At 36.8% G+C, this 12,118-nt stretch overlaps 1 protein-coding gene and 1 non-coding gene across 2 annotated transcripts in view; both read left to right on the top strand.

Moving 5' to 3' along the window:
• LOC124384871 overlaps positions 1-12,118 on the top strand; it is a 169,343-nt gene that overhangs the window by 120,974 nt on the left and 36,251 nt on the right. The gene's annotated exons all lie outside the window — the stretch shown is intronic.
• On the top strand, positions 11,430-11,502 carry trnav-uac. The gene has a single exon. It is a non-coding gene; the product is annotated as a tRNA-Val (tRNA).

Here is a 12,118-nt window from a genome sequence, read left to right as displayed (position 1 = left end):
AGTTACATACCTATTTGTAAACAGATTCAAAGAAGGAATTATTTCTAGTGGAGTAATAGCTTGAAATCTATTCCACAGCCAAGGAGCACAGTAAGAGAAAGCAGATTTTCCATGTTCCGAGTGTACTCTAGGTACGTCTAATGTAATACCAGTTGACGATCTGGTGCTGTAGTTCTTTTTACGCAAACATAAAAGCCTAGTAATATAATTTGGAAGCATACCAAGCAATGCCTTTACAGTATATACTAATATATGTGATTTCCTTCTTTGATATAAGGAGGTCCAACCTACACAGTTATGTAGCAAACAATGACGAGTACGTGAACAAGCATTTGTTATAAAACGCAATGCAGCATGATAAACACAATTTAATCTTTTTAATAAATATATAGAGGCATGCATATAAATAATATCACCATGATCTAAAATGGGTAAAAAAGTACTCTGTATAATTTTCTTTCTAGCTCCAAAAGAAAAATTTTTTTTTTGCCGAAAAAGAAAACCCAGTCTCAGTTTTAATCTTTTTACCGAGTAATCAATATGAACATCAAATGCCAATTTCTCGTCTACCCATATTCCTAGATATTTGTAAGTTATTACTCTATCTATATGCACGCCATCAATAGAAAGGATAGACGGAGCAGTGATCATAGAACGACTACGCGAAAAAATAATATACTTAGTTTTTTTTCGCATTTAAAACTAATTTCAATTGGAGTCAATTATGCTGAAAAGTGTTAAAAGAATTCTGGAGAATTTCAATAGCTTGTGACAAAGAGGATGCGGTTGAATAAATAATTGTATCGTCAGCATAAAAATGTAGCTTTGCGGATTTTATTCCCTGCCCTAATTCATTTATAAAAATAGAAAAAAGAAGTGGTGCCAATAAAGAACCTTGGGGAACACCCTTTTTGACTGTTAACACGGATGAAACATAATTATCTACAGCAACACATTGCGTTCGATCAAATAAATAATTTTTAAACCAACTCAAAGCCGAATTACAAAGACCTATATATTTAAGTCTCTTTAACAGTAAGTCATGATCCACTAAGTCAAATGCTTTTGTCAAATCAACAAACAAGGCAACACAATGCTGTCTTTCATCGAGAGCAGTTATTAAATCATTTGTAATAAGTGTAGTAGCTGTTATCCTACTATGACCCGCTCTAAAACCTGACTGAAATGCATTTAGAATATTATGACTACCTAGATATTCTTTCATTTGATCATTTACTATAGATTCGAAAACTTTTGCTAAGATCGGTAGTTTAGAAATAGGTCGATAATTATTTAAATCACAGGGATCTCCTCCTTTTAATAATGGCATAACCATAGCTGATTTCCAAGAAGTTGGAATTACATTAGTGGATAGACTTAAATTAAATATTGATGCAATAGGTTTAGCAATCAATTTTATCAGATACACCTGATTTCTTACAGTCATTATAATTTGTCGGCTCTTCAATTTCCTGTTCGCCAGTGACCAGCAAATTACTGGTATCTGTTATCAAACTAGCTGAAATAAAATGATTATCAAACATATTAACAATATCAGCCTTGTCTGAAATTATTCTTTGGTCTACTTTTAAAAGTTTTGGAAGATCAGTTGATTTATTTGACCCTACAAGAGATTTAGTTAATTTCCAAAATTCAGAAGGATCATTCATGTTATTGTTAATTAGATTAAGATAATACTGGCTTTTGGAATTTTTTATCGATTTTGTACACTTATTTCGTAATTATCTATAATTTGACCAGTCCTCATCTCTATTTGTTTTCTTTGCTTTGGACCAGGCCCCATTTCTTTGTTTAATAAGATTTAAAACAGATTCATTAAACCAAGGATTATTTTTCCCACTCACCCGATATCTACGTAAAGGAGCATGTTTATCACAAATTTTCAAAAAAGTTTATTTAAAATAATCCCAAGCATCAAGCACATCAGGTATAGACGAAACCAAATGTAAGTCACTATTATACACATCATGCAAAAACGCTTGTTTATTAAAACTTTTTAATTGACGTCTAAATATAAATCTGGGTGTATTCTTAGGCATCTTAAAATTTCTCACACAGGATATTGCACAATGATCTCTAAGATCATTACAAAAAACTCCTATCGCAGAAAAAAACATGGGGAATATTAGTTAAAATAATATCAATCAAAGATGAATTACTCATACTCTTTCCATTTAGGCGAGTTAGACCAAATTAGACCAGTTATGCAACCTGTCTGTAAGCAATGAAATTGCCTCCCTTGAAGCTGAAGGTGGGCGGTAACAACCGACCACCATCATATCAGACCCATTAGATAAAAATACTTTAATAGCTATAAGTTCAAAACATTTTAAAATACTAACTGACTCAATACAAATACAATTTATATTTTCCTTAATATAAACTGCAACCCCTCCTCCTTTTTTACTACGATCAGCTCTAAAAACATTATATTCATTAATATGCACCATGGCATCTGTAATCGATTTTTTCAACCAAGTCTCTGTGAGAATTATGATGTCAGCATCGGTCGAATCTGCCCAGATTCCAACTGCGTCCACCTTAATTACCAAACTTCTTACATTAAGATGGAAAAATCGTATACCATTACTTAATTTAAGTTAATCTGGTGTTTAAAGCTGAGCCAACTCTGGGCCTGGGTTGGGATGAATGTTACCTGAAAGCAGTAGCAGAAGCACAAACCACTTTCTCTTTGCCATGCCGCAGCTCGGACTGTTATCGGCGCAAATAGATGTAGCATAGTGGGTCAGTTTTACATTTCCTCTGACCAAGAGGCAAAACAAACTTTGCGGTGGATCACGCATCCAAACGGGCCACCAAGAGAAGAGTTCAAAGCCTCGCAGCGTCACCGCCAAAACACCGCTCCCAGAACGAATTAAACTTGTAACCTGAGCTACTACTGTAATTTGTTTTTCCAAGTGGCAGATGTACATTTGCACACACACACTCACTGAGCATGTATTCTTATTTCAGGATGAGTTGGAAGCCCAGGAGGGAGCAGTGGCTCTGGTGTCAGTGGTGAATAAAGATGTGGTGTTTTCTTTAACACTCGCCATGTGTCAATCATCTTTGAGGATCAGGTTGTAATGCCCCAAAGATTTTGGACTGATTCACCTGTAATTTAGTTTGGGCTTATGAACGCTCTACATTTGAGCTACCCTGAGAAGTTAAGTGGCTTTTTTAAGTTCATCCAGGTTTTCTTCCTAAATCTTGATGATGGAAGGAAGCCGCTCAAACCAAAGTTACAGGCTCTGAGAAATGAGCTGGAGCAAACTACTGAGAGGAGGTAGTTTTTTTGGTTCAACATTGTTCACTAACTACTGTTAGACTACCGTATTTTCCGGTATATAAGCCGCTACTTTTTTCCTTTGCTTTGAATCTCGCAGCTTAAACAATGAAGTGGCTAATATATAAATTTTTTCTGGGTTATTCCCAGTTTCACAAGATTCAAGCCAAAAAACTGAGCCCAATAACATTAGACCAATAAAATTGCCGAACGGGTTCAGGTGAACCAATGAAATTCTTTATATTAAATCAGATGCGCTCCCACTGAAACTAATGAACTTTACACAGACTTTAATTAAAGACAGTGTCTGTTACACGGCTTGTATCTAAACAGTAGCCTAACAAGAAAGTCATTTTTCACAGTTTTTTTCTCCTTTTCCTTTCACAACAATTTCTCTCGGGAGTTTTTCTTTTGGCATCGTCGTGCGTTTAAAAATCACCATCGGTAAATCTTTTCTCCCGATGCCGTGCAGCTCAGAACACAGGTGAAGTGTGTTTTTTCATGCCCGGTTGTTTTCAGTGTGACGAATTATTCTCCTTTCCTGTAGACAGTGCGAGTGAGCGGCAGGTCAAACATCAGAGGAACCTCATCCATATTTATGATGTGGTGTGGGTCGATTCAGTGGGAGCGCATCTGATTTAATATAAATTTCATTGGTCTGATGTTACGGGGCTCAGTTTTTTGGCTTGAAGCTTGTGAAACCGGGAAAAACCCAGGAAAAATCCATAAATTAGCCGCTTCATTGTTTATCCTTCATGTTGGTCACCTACTGATTATTCTGCTACTTCCACCGTTCTCTCACCTGATCATTATTATTATCCTCCCATATCTTCCCCTGAGTCTGATCCTGATTGCTCACCCATGTCTTCTGCAGCAGCAATGGCCCACAAACTTTTCTTTCCCAATAAACATGCTTAAGTCTGCCTTGTTTTTGTTTCTCCTACACACTCATAACATTAGTCAGACCCTATTCTACTCTATTTATTAGTAACTGATTATTATTATTTTAATTATACTTTGAGTAAATAGGTTACATGAGTTTGATTAAATATACTATACTAATTATTAGGTCACACGCTAGATAAGGAGGATTAGATCCATCACTCCCTTATTAATTAGTCTCACACTCTATTCTTACTTCTATTTTAACCCGTTAACAAACATACGTCACATAAGACAAAAATAATTGTATTTATTTATATATTCATAACTAAAAAAATTAAACATAGACAAAAAATCAAAATAAGACAGAAATCTAAGCAAAAAAATCAAGCAAAATCGAAAACAAAAAAAAAACAAAAAAGAAATCGACCAAAATCAACATCATCACCCACACTCAAAGCATCAACAGATAAGCCTAATCACAACATGATGAACTGGGAGTGGGCGAAAAACCCTGACAGCAACCAAAGTTTATGTAAAATTCGACCTCTGCCCACCAGTGGCGCAACAGTGGACTCACCACCAAGGTCATCCTCAGTCGTGATTGTACAAGTAACTAACAAATGTGAAAACATAAGAAAATAAAAGCAAATAAAGTTGATGCAGTCTAGTGCAAAGTGGCTTAACTATGGAATGGGTGATAGTCGTCTGATCCAGTGCGGCAGGGGAACAGATATAGAACTGTGAGACTGCAGTGAAGACCACACCTCATCGTGAAACCTCAAATCACCACCGTGAAGACTTGATGAGAATACCATTGAGTCTGTTCCGATTGTGTGAAATTTGTGACAAAGGATAGGACGACAATTCCAATCACGATGTTTCGCTGGTTCAGTTGTCCATAGAACATAGCCACAGAAGGTGATGGTGTAGTACGTTACACAGGTGCTTTGCATGACGAAGTCCGTGAAGAGAAAACTGTGAGTTCTCGGAGCAACCAGCGAGCAGGCAGGAACTCCAAACGATTGGGCAAGGGTAATAGCCCTACGCACATGAAAGATACGGGTGATCAGCTTAAGTCCTGCAGGAAGATCATAGACAGAGTTCTGGATGGAATCTAGCCACATTCCATCTGGGGAGAACATGTCAGCATGGTGCAGAATGTCCATCACCGGTCTGAACGAGTCCTCATCAGTTTCCCAAACAAATTCGTCCTTTTCTGGAGGAAACCTGAACCATTTACGGGGTAAATGATGGCACTGTTCACCTAAAGGACAGGTGGGCTGCTCCAGGCACCACAAGCAATTCTTTAGAAGAACAAGTAAATAACAAGCATCGCAGGGAGCTCTAAAGGTGTCAAAGTTGAAGCGATACCCCTCAGCACATGCTTTGATGTAGGCACACGTGCCTTGATGCAGACGCATACCTTTCAGAAGCCTCCTATGTTCACCAGCTGCCATGTTCCTGCACACAGCATAAAATACACACAACAACAACATGATTTATATACGATATAATCAAAGGCTCAGAATTGAAGCGTAGAAAGAGTTTAGTGCTTTTAGTTATAAGGAAACGTTTGTTACAGTCATTTTTTTCTCATCGACTAGGGCCATAATCCCTCCATCCAAATCCACATAGATGTTTTGATCCATATCTGTGGAGATGTTTTCTGTAGAAGACTCTTCACCTGTAATTTTATACACTGGGAGCTGTACGTATTGTCTAAACAATGACAAGGAATTCCACAACAGATAAAACATGACACGGCTGCAAGGATTATTAAAATTGTAGTCCCAGTCTGACCCTATTCTACTCTATTTATTAGTATATTATGTTAATTATACTTGGAGTAAACAGGTTACATGAGTTTGATTAAAATATGGGCTAAATAGGTTAAATTAAGCTACTTCATTGTGTCTAATAGATTCTATACTAAATATTAGGTCAATTTGTTGGATTATTATAAAAAGTTAAACTATAAAAGCTAAGATTAGCTAGCCGGCTAGTTGCCCATGCTAATGTCACTAAATAATTACTTTGTACTTTTCGAGTCTTCTACTAAATAATCTACAATATTCTGCCATAATTATTTAGACGGCTTACCAGGTACCTGTATGAAGAAATGTTCAATAGAAGAGGATTTGTAATGTTTTTTTTAGTTGCTGCTAATCGCTGCTGCTTCTTGCTGCTGTTGGTTTGTTTGGTGGTTGTCAATTTTAGTGTCTCTTTACTTACAATTGCTAAATTCACAAATGAGAAACAAAAGCACGCTCTGATTTATATAGACGTGTCACACTGTGACATCACACCTAGATGCCCCGCCCTCTGTCGGTGACATCATCATGTCACTCACTTTAGTTTTCTCTCTCTCTCTCACATACACACACACACACACACACACACACACACTCTGCGCATGTACAGATTACAGAGGGAAGATTACGCACAATCCGGAAGTTGACCCGAGAGTAGCAACATTCTGACCACCTGCTGGTTTCTTTTTGAGAGACTGCTGAAAGGAAATTTCTTGAACTATCGATGGACTCAGACTCGGTCGACCTCATTGTTCTGAATAGAAGTGACCGAACTGAACTCTTGAACCGAGTCACTTGAACTGAATCTAAGGAGTCAAAATCATCGAATCGAATCTTTTTAAACTGAATTGACCAAACTGAATGGACTGAATTATTAAAATTAATATAATAAATAGTTCTTTCTCTAGTGCTGAAGTCATATTGCTGAACAGCTGTACAGCTTCCTCCAGTCACTCTCGGGTTTCCATCCTCATTTCTCTTCCCTCACCTAAGAATCTTTGTTTCCTCAGAGATTTTCTGCGACTCTTTGGGCTTGTAGAGGTTCAGCTTTCTGTTTCTGCTGTTTCTCATAGTCAAAACCCAAAGTGCCCTCAGCTGAGCTTCATGTTTCTCCAATTGCTCTTGGTTTCTCAGAATGATCTTTTTGATGATATATTTTATGGAGAGCAAAATATTTTAGGTTATTTAAAGTTGAATTTTATTTGTTCTGGAATAATTTTTCTGTCTGTTTTATTAATATTTATGTTCAAAAGCATTGTTTTAGTGTGTTCAATAAATGTTTATCCTGTTCGCCCGCAACCTAAAGTGTGCTTTGAGTTTTGGCTCCCTGTGCAATTAAGTCTGACACCCTGATATAGATAAATATCATTAATTATTAATAATAACATAATTAAAGGTAAACTGAGCACATTTTTTATCTCAAAAGTGTGTATTAAACTGGTAGATCTTCACATTAGTCGATACCCAAGAAGTAGCTCTCGGTGTCAAAAGGTTGGTGACCCTGATTTATAATCTTGTTACTTTTGTCCCCACATGAACATATACATTTTTATATTTAGTCATTGTGATTTCACCCTTTTACATCGTATCTCTGTTGGTTTCTTTTATTCAGCTCCATCTCACAGACGTTCTGGGACAGCTCTTAGGAGCGTTCTCCTCCGACAGTATCGTCAATTTCAGCTCTTCTTCCTCACCACTGAGATTGCTCCATTTAATGAACATCTCTACTCCAGCTGTTCCAGAGAATAGAAGCTGTTCACATCGTGAAGAATACTTTTACACGTAATATGGGCACACAGACTTAGTCTGACCCTTCTGCTGTTTATCATCAGGTGACACAGACCGACAATAAAGACTATGACAACTCCCTCATTCCTGCATCAACTCTACTATCTCCTCCTTATCCTTCATGTTGGTCCCCTACTGATTATTCCTACTTCCCCCATTCTCTCACCTGATCATTATTATTATCCTCCCATATCTTCCCCTGAGTCTGATCCTGATTGCTCACCCATGTCTTCTGCAGCAGCAATGGCCCACAAACTCTTCTTTCCCAATAAACATGCTTAAGTCTGCCTTGTTTTTGTTTCTCCTACACACTCATAACATTAGTCAGACCCTATTCTACTCTATTTATTACTAACTGATTATTATTATTTTAATTATACTTGGAGTAAATAGGTTACATGAGTTTGATTAAATATGCTATACTTATCACCAGTGTTGTGCTGGTTAATAAAAAATAGTAACTAGTTACAGTTACTCGTTACTTTATTCAAAAAGTAACTCAATTAGTTTGTTGATTATTTACACCAAAAAGTAATGCGTTACTGTTAAAACTAACTTTTTAGATACTTTTTTAAAGAACCTTCTTTAATGTTCCCATTAATGCCCTTTTATGTGTTATGGTCTACAAACACAAAACTGACTTAAACACAAAGTCATTTTAAACACTATTTTATTAAAGTCAGAGCAGCACAAACTGAATATATCACAAGCATTTCTGAAATAAATAACAAAACAAGCTGAATAATATATTCACAATCAAAAACTAAAGTGGCTTCTGCATCATAAAAGCTGTTGTGTTGAGCTCTTAAAAATGTTCCTTTCACAGCTGAAGTATGAAAACTATCAACAATGTAGAACAGAACACCGGGTTAGCTTCTAGCTTCTAGCTCCTCAGGCATGGAGTTTCTGGAGGTGTTGCTATCGCAGTAGATACGAGCTTCAAACCAGAAAGACACAGCTTACATTAGACTAAAAGTTTTTGTCTTTATACTCAACTAAAGTGAAATAATGAGCATATTTCCACTTTGAGAAACTCGTCTTGCTCTCGCCTCGACTCGCCATTACTGCCGCACAGACCTGAATAAACGGAGACACACCCACAGTGCATCTTCTTTGTGTTTACAGTGGTTTATCCTCCAATACTACACTGCGTCGCTGCTGTAAACAGGTCAGACTGTAGTCTACACTTCAGCCCAAATTCATTCATTTAAAAAAGTAACAGGTAACGCACCATACGGTAACGGTAATGGAGTTACTTTATTTTTAACATGCACCAGGACGCTGTTACGTGTCTGTGCTGTTTTCTTCTACTCCCCCCTCCTTGTGTTGGCTCTGTCTTCAGCTCTCTACTATATGTAGGTGGAGTCACCTGGGAAAAAAGGACCAATGAAGAGCAAGAGCCTGACCAGAGGAGGCGGAGCCTACAGTTCAAAAGCAGCCACTTGAAGTGACCACTGTTTGCTGGTGTAATTTAACAATAGATTAAATAAAAAGGGGTATAAGCTATCATGATAAATTATATATCATTCTAAAGGTCTAAGCCTCAAGCATCGATTTTAGATCACTGTTTTCAATGGAACGCTTATAACGAATATATTTTCTAAATTTGTGTAAACAATACACACAAACAACATGCATAAAAACAGTACTTACACTATAATTGTAATAACGAGTCACAAACGCATCCAAACACACAATTGCTGCAAATTCCTGTTTATTTGGAAAGATAAGGTTCCACTGAACAACATACTGTAGAGCATTTTGGTCTTTTGTTTGTATCTGTTTTAGAGTAACTTTTGCATAAAGAATGACATCTTGGTGGTAAAAAATAAATATGGCTGGTAGAATATAGTGTTAAAAAAACAAATGAGAGTAACCACTAAAAAAAGACAAAGACAGGAAGAATCTTATCAGTGATACAACTGAACTCTGCAGGTGTTTGTGGTGATGTTTTGCTTTGCACCACCTTTCATTTCCAATCTTTTATTTTCAGCCAGTTCCATAGAAAATGTAACCAATGAGTGCAGGATTTTAACGACACATGGGAGGTTTTTATTCCCCGTGTGGGCGAGTTCTTAGTTTTATTCATCTTTAGAAGCTCTTAGTGGAGAAAGAGCGCGTGACGTGCACTGTGACGCACCTGGCAGGAAGTGGAATGCAGCTCTTTCCAGCTCGTGATAACTGAGCTTTGTTTACAAGAAATAAAAAAGGAAAGAAAAAGCGACAGCGACCTGGTGATCTGCATGTGGATGGAAAATCTGAGTCTATTTTACATCTGTGAGGGAGAAAAGGACCAGAAATATTCTCAGATAAATGTTTGTAGAAATCTACATGTTAATGATATCTTCATAAAATGTTAAATATACATACATGATACATGAGACTTTTAACCCAGTACTTTATTTAAGTACATCATTTATATAGAAACACGGCACACAGAGTATTGCATGATGGATTCTCTACATAACCATAAAAATATTGTTATTCATAACCATAAAGAATTTTTCTTTTCCACAGGAATGAAAGTGTTGAAAAGCAGCTTCTGGCACTTAAAGGTATCTATAGTGTTGATGTTTATGTCTTCAGTGTGTAAGACGATACAAGCACATTATTACTGCATGATACGGTTTTATCAAATAAACATATAATATCATTAGTGTGATCTGAGCAGCTTTCATTTCATTTAGTAAATTATTTTACACAACACACCTTTAACATGTACAGAAATGATCAGATTGTAGACTGTATTCATTATGCAGAAATAAAACATGCAGCTTTGTTTTATTATTTATTTATTTATTTTATATGCAGGACCCATGAAGAACTGCATCAGACACGTCACAACCCACGACTGCTAAAAGACCTCGAATCGATGCTGCACAGCACAAACACAACAAAACACAATCCCTCATCGCTTGTGCATTGGAAACTCTTCATGATGCCCGTTATGATTTATTATCTACTAACTGGGTTTCTGCACTACTTAAAGGGAGTTGTAAACTTCCTGGTCTGACAGATGAGGAAAAATCGGTCACATCTGTGTTTTGTGTAAACAAGGTCAGTTATTATCTTCTGTTTTATTTAGTGTGCACAAAATTCAAACAACTTTATTGTTTAGCTGTGGATTTGAGTTTTCTCATTTGTAAAAGTGAATTCAGTGCCCTGATGTTGTTAAAATGAACAGTAGATATGGTTTGTGGTGTAAAAACGTTTACTTCAGGTTTTGGTTTAAACAAAGTCTAATAGTTTTCCTAAACCTGGTTTACAGTCAAGTCTTAACTCCTTAATATTTGTTTATATACATGATTTGAACACATGTTTGATTTAGTTGGATATTAGATGATCCTTTTCTTCCGTCTTATTTAGCCCTTAGCAGAGACGTTTTTGTCTGTGATTTTGGACAAGATCGAGGCAAAGAAACAGTCTATGAGACATGAACTCCTGCAGTCTCTCTGTAGGGGTCATGTAGCCTTATGTGAACAGTGAGAAGACTCTCATAAAGCTCATGCCCAAAACAGTGGAGTTGATTGTGACATTTGAGTCAGTGATTTTTCTAAGTTTAATTTATATTTTTCCAGTTAGATTTTGAGAGATATGTTTCTATTTATGCACATTAGACATCAACCTTCTCAGCAGCAGGTTCCATAGTGTAGTGGTCATCACGTCTGTTTTACACGCAGAAGGTCCTGGGTTCGATCCCCAGTGGAGCCATGCCCTTGAGTCTCTGATTATAATGTTGGATTGCTTTTCCTCCATTTCTGTTTCAACCACAATGCAGAAACATGCAAAACTGTTTATTTATTTCCAGGTTTGAGTAACAATTTGTGAGTAATATATAAACCTCACTCATGTTTGCAACCTGCATGGTTCCACTGGAAGGACCTTCTGTGTGTAAAGCAGATGTGACGACCACTACCCTATGGATCCACACAATCATCTGCACAGCATAAATGAGCAGAAATAATGATTCAGGCAATATGTTTTCCAGATTGCAACTATACAGTTTTGGGAAACTTGTTCCCAATGTACCCTCAGCTTTCTGTTCTCGGTTGAGAGGAATACAAGTGCTTTTCAAATACTGTATGAGAGTGTGTGATCTGGAGTCTGTGCAGCGGCTGCTGTTCTCACTCTATTTATTCCAGCTTTTTTTTAAAGTCGTGTTACATCCTCGATGACTTCAAACTTTACTCTTTACACTATTAATACAATTCTAAAATGAATTGTATTGATTTGTATGAATCATCTTGTACAATTGTATGAATGAAGAATATTAATACATTTTTATTCACTCTATGGTGCTCGGTGATCAGGGATAAAAACACACAGC

The sequence above is a fragment of the Silurus meridionalis genome, chromosome 4 (assembly GCF_014805685.1).
Source record: "Silurus meridionalis isolate SWU-2019-XX chromosome 4, ASM1480568v1, whole genome shotgun sequence".
Lineage (NCBI taxonomy): Eukaryota > Metazoa > Chordata > Actinopteri > Siluriformes > Siluridae > Silurus > Silurus meridionalis.
The sequence above is the reverse complement of the archived record's forward strand: the minus strand, read 5'-3'. Positions and strand labels throughout refer to the sequence as shown.